The sequence below is a fragment of the Aythya fuligula genome, chromosome 7 (assembly GCF_009819795.1).
Source record: "Aythya fuligula isolate bAytFul2 chromosome 7, bAytFul2.pri, whole genome shotgun sequence".
Classification (NCBI taxonomy): domain Eukaryota; kingdom Metazoa; phylum Chordata; class Aves; order Anseriformes; family Anatidae; genus Aythya; species Aythya fuligula.
The window spans coordinates 37,643,944-37,657,563 of record NC_045565.1 but is presented as its reverse complement, the minus strand read 5'-3'; positions in this window follow the sequence as shown (position 1 = coordinate 37,657,563).

Genomic DNA, 13,620 nt, shown 5'->3' with positions numbered 1-13,620 from the left:
GTCCAACCCCCCTGCCAAGCAGGATCACCTAGAGCACCTTGCGCAAGATGGCACCCAGGTGGGTTTTGAATATCTCCAGAGAAGGAGACTCTATAACCCCTCTGGGAAATCTGTTTCAGTGCTCTGTCATCCTCCCAGTAAAGAAGTGCCCCCTCATATTGAGCTGCAACCTCCTGTGCTTCAGTTTGTGCCCATTGCCTCTCATCCTGTTGTTGGGCACAACAGAAAAGAGACTGTCTCCATCCTCTTGACACCTTCCCCTCAGATATTTATATACATTAATGAGGTCTCCCCTCAGTCTTCTCTTTTCCAGGCTAAACAGGGCCACAAGGGCATATTGCTGACTCATGGTCACCTTCGTGTCTTGATCATGACTCCCAGTTCCCTCTCTGCAGAGCTGCTCTCCAGATGGTCAACCCCCAGCCTGTACTGGTTCTTGGGGTCATTTCTCCCGAAGTGCAGGATCCTGTACTTATCCTGGTTGAACTTCATGAGGTTCACTGACATGATACGAATTTTAAAACTCCAGTAAAATAAATAGTTGTTTCAACAATGATCAATAAAATAAATTTGCATTGGAAGTGCTGGGCATGTCATTACGATCAAGAAAAATCTTCAATAATTAATTTTTTCCTCAGAAACTATATATTCCCCAAAAAATCAGTGTGAATTTTTATCCATTATATTCACCTGGTGGTTCAAAAATACTCTTCATGTGATAGTTCTCATTTAAGCATTTTTTTCTATTCTGAAATCCTCATTCAGTAGAAAGAGGATTGAATTGTGCAAGCAATCATACTGTCTTGAGGGGATCATGTAAGTGATATTCTTTTGCCTTAATAAACATTATTCAAAAGTTTGTTATTCACTAAATCAAAAACATTTTGTCTGTTTTGCAGTTTCTGAAGACAGCATATAGGATTTGCCTTAAACTTGGTACTAGATTGAGATCAAATCTTTAAAGACATTTGCATTCTGGTGCTCAAGTCTGTACCCTGGCCCATGTTATTAGTCTTATGTGGTGACAGTCAATGAAGAGTACTTTAATTTGTTGTATGGTCTAAGGTCCAGGATCCACACAGCAGAATATCAATGAGCCACTCTGCATACTCACCTGCACACCCACTTGCTTACATATCCCAGTGCAGGAAAGATGACGCTATGCTGCTATCAAAACTTCAGGTTTTATGGTACCTGTAATCCTACTTGAAAGTTATGTAAATGTTTTCATTATTTCAGTACTTATTGCATTTTCTAAAAATAAAAACCTATTCTAAAGCAGCAAGCACACCACTGGCCTATGTACTTGTTTATACCTATTTGTTTAGCTAGAACTTTACAACTGGTTCTGTAATGAGAAATAGTAGCCATCTCTTGCCTTCTACTTTAATCTGCATTTGAAAATGTATGCATTTTAGTTATCTCTGGATTCAGGTCCGAGCCTCATGATCATCTCCAGTTCCTCAGGTAGTTTTCCAAAGCAATTCTCTGATGAAACAGTCAATGAAAGCTACCTATCTAGACAATTGTATCACATTAGTGTATCTCATTAGATATAATTCAAACATAGCATGACCTTACTTTCTACTAAGATTTATTTATATTTCTTTAGCAACTAACTTTTATTCTCTCATTGATAAATTTGATGACATCAGATGGATGGTATTATGTTAGCACTTACCCTGAGAGATTCTTGAGGAAAGAGGAGAAACGCTAAATCCCTATCTGCCATTAAACAACACACCATATCTTTGCATCTATCCATTATCTATCTTTGGTTGGGGATGTTTTATAAGATTTTTCCTCAGGAACAAGAAATTAACCTCATTTCTGTATGGTTCTTTTTCAATATAAGCATAACTTGAAACTTCTCTCACTGTCACTGAAATTGTTTTTAAAGCCTAGGCTTATGAACACAATGCTACTGAAACATCATGTAGGAGACCAGATAAAGGCCTTATGAAGGTGATCCCTTGTTAGGGAGAAGTCTGAGGAAAAACAGAAGATCAGAAAAAGTTGGAGAAATCCTTGTAGAGTATAACATTTATGTAGTTAAGATTTCAGTCAAGTCCCATGAAACCTGTCAGAAGCCTTTCACTCGCTATCACTGATTAATGGATTTTTCCATCAGAAGTCTAAGGCAGGTGCATCACTTGCCTGCACTGAGCTCTCATGGCCCAATATTTCTATACTATGTTCTGTGGCCACATCATCATTACCTGGTCTGCAGTGGATAAAAACTTTAAACCACCCCATCTTTTAGCTTGTTGGAATTTACAGTTTTGCTTGGATAATTCTAGGCACAGTCCACTTTGCAGAGATTCTCAGCAACTAAATAACTTTTGAAGCAAGTTAAAAGGAAGAGACTTTTCTAATCTACCTCTAACGTGCTGAAGATACAGGTTTGCTTAGTGCATTAGGAATCCTTTCTGTCACCAGTCACATAATAGTTTTTTTATTTGAATAATACAAAATGGTGTTACTGCCCTGAACCACCACCAGGCACAGATCCCACAGCCTGAAAATAACTGTGTGTTAGTTATTACCTTGTAGAAAATAATGCATGCCTCAGACTTCAGAAGCGTTGCAAGGAAACACTCAATATGTTCATTAAATTGTCACTTACTTATAACATTACCCCTCAAAGGAGAGCTATAAAAACAAAACCTAGTTACATTTTGCAACTAGGTATAGTAATTTGGCAAAATATGTGAAAAGAAAGCATTAGCAAAGCCAATGAAACTGGTTATTCAAATGACAAAACACTTATCTGCAGGAGTTACAAATACATTAATCATGACATAGTGGCCAAAACAGCTTTCATCCAAAGCCACAAGTTTATTAAGACTTTTGAAATTTTTAATCAAAGGCTCAACTCTGCATCTCCATCTGAGTTTTAAGCTGTTACTGAGCAGCCGTGATAAACAGAACACTTCTCTTTCCTTCCTGAACTTTGGTGACTTGCTCTGAAGAAGGCATATAGATTGACAGTTACAGAAGAAAGCACACCTAAATTCACTTTGTTCCAGATCTGCTGTGTTTAGACATCACTCACCAGGGATATCCATATAATGTAGAAAACAGACAAGAAATGCAGTCAGTAGTTTCCACCGTTTTACCATGACAAAGTGTGCCTGCGAAGGGTTTGACAGCACAAGAACTAGCACAGGTGAGAGGCCCTGGATGCAGCCATGCAGATGAGATCACGGAGCTGGAGACTGGTGTCCAGCTGCAGACAATGCATAGACAGGAGAGATGGAGAAGTGTTAAGTCAAGCACCTTACATCATTAATCCACAGCTTTACAGATCATCAATTTAAACCATGCCATCCATGGGATTCCCAGTCTTTTAATGTTAATCTTGGGCATCAGGATCCAAAAGGAATTTTGTCATCCTCTGTACTTTAGATTTAATGTAAGTTTAGGGAAAATGACCCACCTCTTTATTTCAGGTCTTTAACACTACAAAAGCTTGATAGGTACTCAGCACCAAGTAATTTTCAAACATTAAAAAGTAGTATTTAATGTTATGCTTATTCACAGTGCAGACAAAGTGACCACAAAACACTCTAAGCAAACTATATAATAATGCTTTGAATGCATTCAATACCGTAGATCACTTTAAACAATGTCCTCACTTTTGGGTTCATTGCAATGTTTTCATACAAGCTGCAATGGATGCTGATCATGAGAGCTTTTCCACAAAAACAAACAAAAAAACAGACCCTAACTGAGATTGAGTTATGAGTTTATTCACTAAAAATAACTGTTCTGTGATGAAGTATGGCTGAAACACCAATTTTATTGTGTCAAAATGTCTTTCAAATAACCTTAATGAACCTCTATAGAGAGCAAAATACATGAATGGTGATGCAAAGTTCTGAGCCTCATCCAGGACGCACTGCACTCACTCATCTCCCACAGAAGATAATCATAATTACATTCAATAGCTTGTTGGCCCTGGTCAGAGAGGCTCCGGGCTTCTCAGAAACAGAGACCTAATTTAATTCTGCCACTCCCACAATAGACACAAATTACTTCCACAGACTGGATGTTCATTAAATACTACACCCCCAACATCCAGCAGAAATCTTGTTCTCCAGATCAAAAGAAGGCTAGCAGCTGCTCCAGCCAAGGAGAGCCAAGAGCCACAACACTGCTGCCCTGTAGGGCTCCTGCCCTGACTCAGGCTTGTGCTCCTCATTAAGCAGCTGCACCACTGACACCTCTTTCTGAAGCCAGTCCTAGGCTTTTGGCCCCGTCATTGTAGGAAACAGAACAACAGGCTTCTGTAACACTGGGGCTTGTTTTGGGCATCTTTTCTATTGCTGTACAGACCACAATATTTTGTAAAATATTTTTCAAGGTGAAAGCTTTGTTCATTGTTAAATGAACCACACAGTGGAGGAAGAGCAGCTGCTCTTGAAAAAAAAGAAGGAACTGGTATGCAGCAAAAATATTTGCAACCACTTGAATATAGCTAGGAAACTTCTCTACCTTATTTTCTGAACTGAGGGAGTGTCAAAGAAGAATCAGGAAAAAAGTCTCAGAAGAATGCAGAGGGTGAAAGTGAAAGACATATCAGGCACCAAAAGTCTCAGCCCAGTCACAAAGTGTTCCTACTAGCAGTATACTGGCTAGGTATACTGATAACACCCACCTGAGGTGAGCACATAAGCACTGCATTGAGTGCTGCTCTACCCCACTCCTTGTCACTGTGGTTGTAAAATCTGTATGTTTTCTGTTGAGCTAAAAAGCCAAAGGTAGCTGGGTGTGATGTTTACTCTACTGCTTTGTATCCTAATGCTATAATGTGTGGCAGGCTTTCATCATGAGCCTGATGTGTTTCAGCTTTTCCTTATAACTTTTTTCCCCTCAGTTTGTAGACTGTATATTCCTCCCAGATTTGCACCCATATAAACATGCTTACCTCTTGTTGCAGTTAACCCACTAATTTTTCTATAGTGAAATTGGAAGTGACCACTGGAGCCTCAGATTTTCTGTAAGAGCAAACACAAGTTTTCCCTTCAGACACCTTCATGTCTTCAAGTGTTTTCCTTGATAGGACACAAGCATTAAACCTTTTCACTTTAAGGCACTTCATCTTAACTACTGATAACTCTTGAGAGACAGCCCCCCAAGACTTTTTTTTTTTTGTAAAAAAATTTTGTAAGAAAAAAAAACAAAACAACCCTTATTCACCTTTTGTAAGTTTATTGCTTCATTTGGTTTTGTAAAAGCAGTTAGACACAAAGGTCTCTGAAAGTCAGTGCCAGTGTCTGTCACTTAAATCTCTATCTAGACCTTATAAAGTGTTTGTTGAGCTCCCACAGTATAGAAAGTGGGGAGAGCTATAGCAGCAAAGCCTCTTTTGTTACCTCACATTTTGCTATATTCCCATTGATGAGTATCCTCTGGAAGAGAGCTATAATAAGAATTTGAATTCAGAGGAAGTAAAATGCTGAGAGGCAAGGAGAACAGTTCTGTTATTAAAGCATTTCAGTTAACCTTAAGCAATGCTTATCTCATTACAAGTTTTAAAGTTCCTGTGTTAGAGTGGCTGAATGCATAGCTCTGGAGACCTCAGAATGATAGCAGACCACCTGCTGATTTCTGTGATGTTGAAATTGTCTTGCACAATTACCTCTAATAGCTTCTAGTGTTGGTATACAATGACACAGCTTACATATACCAGTTGCAGCCTCAAGTTGGCTTGTCCATTATTTTGGATCGTACACTCCTGATAGTCATTGAAGATCGTAGAATCAGAAGGGCTGGAAAAGACCTCCAAGATCATCTGGTTCAACCATCCCCCTACCACCAATGTTACCCACCAAACCATGTCCCTAAGCACCACGTCCAACCTTTCCTTACACACCCCCAGGGATGGTGACTCCACCACCTCCCTGGGCAACCTGTTCCAATGCCTGGCTACTCTTTCTGAGAAGAAATGTCTGCATTTACACCCAAATAAATCTTACTCCTTTAAAACCACACCTTTAAAACCATGCCTAGCAAGGTTTTGGCCAGAGAGACATATTTCCACATGCAATTTTTTCACTTGCTCTCTAAATTTCATTATAAGATGCATTTAAGTGATGCATAGAAAACATACAAGTAAAATCTAAAGTATTCACAGAACTGCCTGCCAGGCTGTTCAACCTTTCTGCCTTTAAAGCTGCTCCAAAGCCATAACCAGGAGTGGTGTCTGTCTGGTTCCTGCATCATTGCTCACATCAGGCTAAGTAGTCAGCCAAGCAGCATGAAGTTCTACAGGAATGAGTCCCAAAGCATTTCCTATTGGCAGTGCTGACCAAAGAATTATGTACAACCTTGTTTCTAAGTGAAAAGAAAAGCTGCTATAGGGCTTTCAGTGGACAGCAAGGCAAGTCACTTCTGTAGCAAGTACAAGGATTAGCCAACAGGCCAGATGGACCTCTACAGACACTGCAGCATGAAGGAGCTCACATGGGAACTGACTGCACTGAAAATTCTGTCCAAAATATTACTACAACCAAAGAGCTATTTTTTAGCTTGAATGAGCTGAGCTAGGGCTTAATCAATATATTCTGACCAAAATAAAGTAGGCAAATCATAATCTAATAAATTTTCTGTTCAACAGTGAAGGACATGTGTCACGCCTGGGTCATCTACTCATAATTAACTTGCTGTTTTGTTCAACACAAGTTAGTTTTATCAGGTTATAAAATAACTAAAATTTTCTCTAGTTAAGAGTTAATAGAATTATAGTACTGAAGTATTAATGTGTATCTTGTGTGTTTTCTTCTACATGATTTGGAAATAACATTTTTTTCATGTAAAGCAGAAGAGTAAGTAGGAGAAAATTCTGGCAGTTGATCGGGAATTGAATTTAGTGCAAAGTAAAGAAGGAAATTAGGTCAATGTGAAAACCAAATGTTAATGCAAATCACTGATTATAGTGTAGAAACTTAGGTTCCTTGTATAAAGACAAAGGTTGCTAAAATACTATGAAAATTAAAGTTTTTGTTGTTGTTGTTGTTGTTCATTAGCTTGGCATTGTGTCACAAAGTTAAATTTGTGCCAGTTTGCTAATTTTCTCTTGATTGTGATTTGTCCTGGTTCATTTTCAGCACCATCTGCAGTAGCCTTTATATCTCAGGAAGCATTCACCAGTTCAGTGGCTAAGAAGGAACTTTTGATGAATGCTGAACCTAACACACTATCAAAACAGATTCCTATATTTATGAGTTTGTCTACTGGTGATAGATTTTATTTTCTTTTTTGCCACTTGTTATTAATCGTCCTTATATAACTTGACACACACAGCTAACACTATGTTATCGATTGTAGACACAGTCTAGCACTTTTGGAAGCAGGAACAATCCAGCCCAGCCCACACACTGTAAGGAGCTGTGATGCGTATTCAGACATACAGGTCTTTCTCCCTGGCTGGTAGAATGTAAGTTTTAATTGCAACTCAATAAATATATAAGGATAACTACCAGCAACAGTATTCACATCTGCATTAAGACACAATGGACTCAGCACATGGTGTAACAGGTATTTCAGATCACTGCTCAATGTACAGCAGTACAGAGATGCTTAAATGTAGCACATTGGTGCTACTACAGTGTATCTAATAAAAATATTTAAATTAAAAAAAAAAGTAATCTTGCTAGCCCAAAAGGGAACCAAATACTTTGGAAAATTTTGGTCCAGGTATTGCATCTTATGTAAAGTGAGTTATGATCTCCACGTCTTCCCCCCCCCAAAAGAGTATCACAAAGCACAAGAATGCCATCACTAACATCATCTTTTAGAATTACAAGAAGTGATGAGGCCAAGTGTTAAAAGATAAGCACCCCAGACCAGGGCAAAATTTCCTGGTGAGCATGCCACTTGATTATCTACTACATTTCTTTTACAGTCTGATTCTTCATCTGTTCTAATGCATCACTGTCCCTGGGGGTGTTCAAAGAAAGGTTGGACCTGGTTGGACATGGGTTAGTGGGTGACAGTGGTAGTAGGGTGATGGTTGGACCAGATGATCTTGAAGGTCTTTTCCAAACTTAATGATCCTATGATTCTACTAGTTAATGTGAGTCATGTGAAATTTACTTTTCAGAGATTTACACCTTTGGATTACTCCCTTTGAAAGAAGCATACTTCTTCCTGAATGCTTTTAGTGACAAAGTGAATGTGGACAGCTACCATGGAGTGATGAATAGAATATTTAAGTTGTAACAAGTCTAACTGCCTGACCACTTCAGCTAACTAAAAGTTAAACAATGTTAAGAGCATTATCCAAATGCTTCTTGAACACTGACAGGCATGGGAAAAACTGACAGGCTAGGAAACCAGTTCCAGTGGTTGACCACCCTCACAGTAAAGAATTTTTTTCCTAACGTCCAGTCTGAACAACCCTGGGACAGCTTTGTGCTGTTCCTATGTGTCCTGTCATCAGTGAACAGGGAGAGAGACCGGCACCTGCCTCTCCATTTTCCCTCCTCAGGAAGCTGCAGAGAGCAATGAGGTTGCCTCTTGGACTCTTTCTCCAAACTAGACAATCCAGTGGCCCAGCCTCTCCTCACCAACTTTGTTGCCCTCCTCTGAAAGCATTCAATTACCTCAACATCCTCTTAAAATTATGGAGCCCAGAACTACACACTCTCAAGGTGAGGCCACACCAATGCTAAATACAGCAGGAGAATCCCCTCTTTTGACCAGCTTGCCATCCTGAGTTTTATGCACCCCAAAATCCAGTTTGCTCTCTTGGCTGTCAGGGCAAACTAAGCGTAATGGCTCACATTAAGCCTGATGCTGCCAGCACCCCAGATCCCTTTCTGTAGAGCTGCTTCCCAGCCACTTGTCTTACAGTCTGTACCTGGCATTACCATCCCGTGTGCAGAACCCAGCATTTATCTCTGTTGACCTTCATGCCATTGATGATTACCCAATACTCCCAGCACCTCCCAGTTTAGTATCATCAGCAAACTTGCTAAGGATGCATTCCATTCCTTCAACCATATTGTTAATAAAAATGTTGAACAGAACTATGCTAAAATTGAGCCCTGGTGAACCACTTGTGAACAGCTGCCAGCCAAATGTAGCCCCATTCACTATGACTTGGAGCTCTGCTGTTGAGCCAGTTCATCACCCTGTGTAGTGTGATCTCAGCTGGACGATTTATCCAGAAGGATGCTGTGAGGAATTGTATCAAAGACCTTGCTAAAAATCCCAAAAGATTACATCCACTGCCTTCCCTTCATGAGCAACCGTTTCTCTTGCAATCTGAGAACAGTTTATGATTTAAGTTTAGACAATACTTTCACATTACATTAATGGCAAAATGGAGAATTAGATAATTTGAAACTCCAGCTGTCAGCTGGAGTTTGTAGGATTGAAACACTGAGGTCTGTAAAGGATGCTCATGAGGTCTCTCTGGAGGTGTTAGAGTCTCTATTCTTTGCAGCTTCAGCAGGAATTTGACTCACAAGAACTCATTAAAGTGCCATGTCCAAAAAAAAAAAAAAAAAAGGTACCAAACAGTGCTGACAGTTCACTTCTAACAAATTGCCATCTTGCACATACATCTTCAAGTACAATCCAGTGGACTAAAATTGCAACATAATTTCTGTTGCCTGTTTGTCAAGCCTTCTGCTTTTTGCAATGATTTCCAAAACTCAGAGCATAGTCAATATCTGCCATTTCCCTTTACAAACAGAAATGCTCCGTTTACAATGACAAGGCCCTGGGTAACCTGTTCTAGGTGGCCCTGCTTGAGCAGGGTCATTGGACCAGAAGAACTCCAGGTCCCTTCCAACATCAACCACTTTGTGATATGAAAACAGAGCTCATTCATTTTGAGAAGAAAGAGTACATAACAGATGCTTCTTGCAATGTCCACTGTTGATTTAAAAAAAGCACATTTCTTCAAACAATTGTCACTTTATTTTATACACCCTGTATATTCCCATAGTGGAACATGATTCCGGGGAAATTTCACGTCTGCTTTTGTCAGCACTGCTAGGTCTAGCTACCTGATCACGGTGCTAGTAAATATTGATGCATGCCTTGATAATATGACTGCTTACACTTTGCACTGGTTTACTAGCACTTATCTAACAAAATTATTGTCATTTTTTTAAACATTAATACATTAATTACGTGCCTTCGTTGGCTTCCTGTTTCTCTTTAGATGTAAGTCAGTATCCAGGTTTGATGTAGACTAAATGGATCTGATTTTGCAATGCACTGAATATCCATAGGTTCCCCACAGAGACCAGTTTTCAGCCTAGAAAGGCCTTAACTCATTTTTTATTGTCTCATTAATATACTATGTGCACTCAATCAAAATTCCTGTTTGCAGTCCATGAGACTGAGGGTGGCTTTGCCTTTTCCCTTACTTTTATGTGAAGTTTTTACTTCAGGTAGTCTGTGCCTCTCCTTCACTGCATAAATTCTTTGTGAATACTTTACTGAGGATGTTAAAGAACTTGAGTTTCAAGTTCTTTTTATTTAGACTTCCTGGTGAAGTTCTGTATGCCCACATTAGGCTTTTACAAAGCACTTTCTTGCATGTAATGAATTTAAATCTTTTACAGATTTTCACAAACATGAAGTAGTTAAATTACATTGTAAGAGGATTAAAGACTCCATATGAGTCAATACTTACTACCAACTTGACCCAAACAGAAATGCTCTGAAGAAGGAAAAAGGAAAACATTCTTACAAAAAAAAAAAAAAAAAAAAAAAAAAAAAAAAAAGGAACGTATTCAGGTAGTTGGCAGACATTAAAATATTTTCCAAGTTATAGTAAAAGCCTCATTAATGACAACACTACTAGAATTGGTTTTGGTTATGAGGTTTTCAGAATTATATATGTTATATTTTAGCAAAGCTTAGCAAAGTTCTTCTGTTAATCCCTAGCCACAGAATGCATTATTTTTAGCTCAACTTTTGAAAACTGGTTTTACTTAGATTAACTGAAGATGGAAAATTTTTCTGAAAGCCAATTAAGTGTCACTATGATACTAATAACTGAAATTCAACATCAACAGAAGCAAAAGCAGACAAATCTTTTGCTGCCTAGCAACAGCTGAATCTAAATTGGACCAAAATAATTCCTGTGCAGCCCAAGTGATTGGTGAAAAGACTGCAGATCACCGACCTTAAGTCTTGGATGTGCTGGCAGAATTTGCCAGTTCATTGCTTTAGCACCATCCAAGCTCCAATTAAATTGATGGAATTTAACAGAATAAGAACTGAGGCATTACTGAAAGTTAATTGCAAATATGGACTTCAAGACTAAAAAATTTTCCTCCAGTTTTACACAAACTCTTCTTCCAGATGAACTTCAATATCAAAGAAAACACCAGAGGAGAAATAGTAAAACAGCTGTTCTCTTGTCCCCACTGGAAAATTATACCCACTCTGTTGCTCAGCAGCTGTTCACATTTAGCACACATAAATAAAAACTGTACACATTTACCTGAGTGATCTTCCCTCCTACTTGGTATCATTGTCAAGTGCTATACATCACAACTGGTATTGATGCTGTGTCAAAGGCCAGAACTCCATGGCATGCTACAAAAAAAGCAGACCATAACAAACATTTAACTTCAGTGCCTTTCACCTAAAGCAACTTTAAAGTACCTGCAAGCTGCACAGACAAAAGAATCTATTTCACAAGAATCTATTTCTGCAAGAGAAATACCTTGTCATTATCAAAATAATCAGAGCCATTTCTATTTTTGATAGGAAGGGTTCAAAGTATATAAACTACTAGAAAAAAATAGGCAGTGCAGGATATATTTATTCAGAGCAGAATATGCAAACAGGCAGCAATTCTGGGCCTTCTGGGGTCCCCCTTGAGATATTTCCTGTGGACATCACGGTGCTGATTTGTTCTTGTCTGCTTAATACCAGGTAACCTAGGGATTTACTACATATTCTGAATACCAGAGGCAAAGTTGTAATTTGCTTTTGGAGAAAGGGGAGATCAACTTGGGGGGTGTCAGGATGGGACATGACAATGACAAGAAAAAGTTGAAGAAGAAAACCATTGGAAATACACCTACACATGAACTAAATTTGTTTTCTTTAAAGATTAAATTTACTCAAAGTTGGTCAGCTTCTCCTGGCAACAGCTCAAGATAGATATCCTACAGCTAAAGAAAAAAGTTCAGGTGATAATTCCCTGCTAAACTTTATATTAATTTACAGAACCTCTAAGGCTTCTCAATTTGAATACGTTTACCTTCAAATCATTATCTGACCATTTTAGCTGAAACATTTAGGTTGGGTAAAAGACAACTGACGTGAAACCACCATTCAACAATTAAGCAATTGCAGTTGTGTATTTACAACATCGAGAACTGTACAACTCGAGTATTGGTTGCCAGTTTCTATCAACAGGACGTATCTAACAATTGAAGTATCACAGTAAAGTAGCACCATATAGACAAAATCATTAAAAGAGACTTCAGCCACAATTGAATGTGGCTTATCCCAATGTCCTAATTATTTTATTTGAAATCACTAACCCATGCGCTGTATTACTTTTAACGTGAACCAGGTATTTCCAGAGAAATAGACAATCAGTTCTTTTTCCCATCTTCTAACTTATAATTGCCCATGACTGGAGTTTTCTGATGACATAGCATCTTATATACTTTTGTCCATCTGAATCAGGTGTTAGATAATAATTTTTTTATTTTTTACTTTTTAGTTAGAGTGGAATAGAAAGTATTTTCTCATAAGTTCCCAGTGACAAAAAGTAGAGTGTTCTGAAATACCATTTTGAAATAAAACCTTAACTTGCTTTGCTGAGCTTAAGGTACCGTATGAGCCAACCTGTATGACACATACATCATACAGAACTGTCTGAAGAAAGAGCAACCATTTTTTCAGTTCAGTAAACTTTTTCAGCATGTTTTCCCCAGCTATATTCCTGTGTATCCCAGATTGTTAAGGGTTAATTTTTAAACCACAGTATTTATTGCAGTCTTCAATAAGAAGCTAGAATCTCTTGTAGTCCGTTAAAAAGAAAGGCTTAGACTGATCTGAATGCCATTTAATTCATTACCAAAATTGTGTCCCATTAAGTCAGGACTATAACAGAGAAAGTTGTGTGCTTGGATGCAGGGAGTTGGTATGAACATATCAGAGAACCATTGACATTGCCTCTTTTGCTGTGGAAGCCACACAGATGGCAACACAATACTTGCGCTAGCACCTAGCACATGATCAGAGTAGGGTTTGGAGAGACTGCCAGCAGCTCTCTTAAAGCTGACCTCCAGCCTGGAAGAGTAATGTTAAATTGTGGATGGAAGCTTCCTAAGCAGTCCTTGAGATCCAAAACAGCAATAACTGCACAGAGCTTCAGAATGTGTGTAGAAAACTTACAGACACACTTTCCAAATCAAAACAAATATTATTGGTACACTCTGAGCATGAGACCCCATCACTCCTCTGTTAGTGGCTGCTTTGGGAAGAAAAGCAAAGGATACATGTGTTGAAGGATTAGGCTTTCTTATGCCAGAATGCAAGGTGAGTCAGTGAACTTCCTGTGGTGAAAAGCAATGTACAAAGACACTGCTTTACCTTGCTGACTCTTCTATAAGTATTGTACCCTAG